Source organism: Chlorocebus sabaeus, chromosome 25, assembly GCF_047675955.1.
Source record: "Chlorocebus sabaeus isolate Y175 chromosome 25, mChlSab1.0.hap1, whole genome shotgun sequence".
Lineage (NCBI taxonomy): Eukaryota > Metazoa > Chordata > Mammalia > Primates > Cercopithecidae > Chlorocebus > Chlorocebus sabaeus.
In genome coordinates, this window is record NC_132928.1 from 66,629,046 (window position 1) to 66,631,545 (window position 2,500).

Sequence of the window (2,500 nt, forward strand, 5' to 3'; positions counted from 1 at the left end):
AAGCCTACAGCAGGCCGGGCGCGGTGGATCACGCCTGTAATCCCAGCACTTTGGGAGGCCGAGGTGGGTGGATCACGAGGTCGGGAGATCCAGACCAGCCTGGCTAACACGGCGAAACCCCGTCTCTACTAAAACTACAAAACATGAGCCGGGCGTGGTGGCGGGCGCCTGTAGTCCCAGCTACTTGGGAGGCTGAGGCAGGAGAATGGCGTGAACCCGGGAGGCGGAGCTTGCAGTGAGCCGAGATCTTGCCAGTGAACTCCAGGTTGGGTGACAGCGAGACTCCGTCTGGAAGTAAAAGGAAAGAGAGAAGGAAGGAAGGAAGGAAGGAAGGAAGGAAGGAAGGAAGGAAGGAAGGAAGGCAGGCAGGCAGGGAGGGAGGGAGGGAGGGAGGGAGGGAGGGAGGGAGGGAGGGAGGGAGGGAAGGAAAGAAAGAAGGAATAAAGGAAGAAAAGAAAGAAAGAAAGAAAAGAAAGGAGCAAAGAGACAAGAAAGAAAGAGAAAGGAAAAAAGAAAGTGAGAAAGAAAAGCAAGAAAAAAGGAAAGAATGAAATAAAGAAAGAGAAAGAGAGAGAGGGATAGGAGAAAGAAAGAAAGAAGGAAGGAAAGAAGAAAGAAAGAGAAAGAAAGAAAAGGAAGATAGCAAGGGAAGAAAAAGAAAAGACTGAAAGAAAGAAGGAAAGAAAGAGAGAGAAAGAGCAAGCAAGAAAGAGGGAGAGATAAAGAAAGAAGGAAAAAAAGTAGGAAGGAAAGAAAGAAAGATAGAGAGGAAGAAAGAAAGAAAGAAAGAAGGAAAGACAGAAGAACGCAGGAAAGAAAGAGAGAGAGATACAGAAAGAAAGGAAAGATAGCAAGGGAAGAAAAAGAAAAGAATGAAAGTAAGAAGGAAAGAAAGAAAGACAGAAAGAGAGAGAAAGAGCGAGATAGAAAGAGGGAGAGATAGAAAGAAAGAAGGAAAGAAAGAAAGAAACGAAAGAAAGAGAGAAAGAAAGAAGGAAAGAAAGAAAGGAGAGTGAGAGAAGGGAAGAAAGGAAGGTAGAAGAGAAAGAAAGAGAAGAAAGCAAGCCAAAAAGCCTACATACAGCACCCGGTATTCCCAGGCGGTCTCCCATCCAAGTACTAACCAGGCCCGACCCTGCTTAGCTTCCGAGATCAGAGGAGATCGGGCGCGTTCAGGGTGGTATGGCCGTAGACGCCGGCACAGGCGCCTGGCTGCCCCAAGAGCCTCGCCCAGCCATGCTCAGCCCGCACCACCAGCCCGGGGTCGTCGTGCTGGGATCGGGATCCCGGAGCCTCTCGCCTGCTGCCTTCTCCCGGCTCCCAAGCTCCCGAGCTTCCACCACGTCGGGCCCGCTCGGAACAGGGAGTGTTCCGAGGCGTCAGGGCCCAGAGCCCACGATCCTGGGACCCCGTCCGGTCCTCCGCCCTGTCGCGGAGGTATTCTTTGGGATACCTGGCCGCTCAGGAGTCCTGGAGTCCTGCGAGGCCCCCTCTTGCCCCCGCCCCCACCCAGAGCCGTCGAGGCTGGCGAAGGGCGAACAGCGTATCAAGTATCTTCTCTGACCACAACAAAATAGAGTTAAAAATCAATAATGCAAGTCAAACTGATAAACTGACCTGTTTTCTTTTTGGAAAGTAAAGAACGCACTGCTATGGTCTGAATGTCCCCCAAAATTTATACGCTGAAATTTATTTGCCAATATGATAGTATTAAGGGGTGGGCACTGGCCTGGGGTGGTGGCTAACGCTGTCATCCCAGCACTTTGGAAGGGAAAGGCAGTCAGATTGTTCGAGCCCAGGAGTTCAAGACCAGCCAGGGCAAAATGGCAAAACTTGTCTCTACAAAAGACACAAAATTAGGTGGGCGTGGTGGTGCAGGCCTGTAGTCCCAGCTACTCAGGAGGCTGAAGCAGGAGGACTGGTTGAGCCTGGGAGGTCAAGGCTGCAGTGAGCCATGATCAGGCTACAGGCTACTGCACTCCAGTAGGGGCAATAGAATGAGACCCTGCCTCAAAAACAAACAAACAACAACAACAACAACAACAACAAGAACAACAACAAAAATAAAGGGTAAAAAGGTGGATTCTTTAGGAGGCGATTATCTCGTGAGGGTAGAAGTCCTTATGGATGAAATTAGAGCCCTTAGAAAAGGACTTGAGTGGGTTCATTCCCTCCGTCTCCTCCGTGTGGGGACACAATGTTCTTCCCCGCTGAGAGATGAAGCAACGTTGTGTCATCTTGGAAGGAGAGACTGGGCCCTCGTTAGACACTCAATGGGCTGATGACTTGACCTTGGACACCCCAGCCTTGAGAACTGAGAGAAATAAATGTCTGTTTTTTATAAATTATCCAGTCTCAGGTATTTGAAGAGATTAAGATATTTTCTTAAACAACCAATGGGTTAGAGAAGAAACCACAAGAGAAATCAGAACATACAGTTGGGTGTCAGTATCCACAGGGGATTGGTTCCAGGACCCCATAAGTAGGCCAAAATCCACAC

At 49.4% G+C, this 2,500-nt stretch overlaps 1 non-coding gene across 1 annotated transcript; it reads right to left on the reverse strand.

Annotated features, from left to right (window-relative positions):
• Window positions 1-1,075: 1,075 nt before the first annotated feature.
• On the reverse strand, window positions 1,076-1,194 carry LOC140710335 (5S ribosomal RNA). Its single transcript, XR_012091331.1, has one exon. It is a non-coding gene; the product is annotated as a 5S ribosomal RNA (ribosomal RNA).
• Window positions 1,195-2,500: the final 1,306 nt, after the last annotated feature.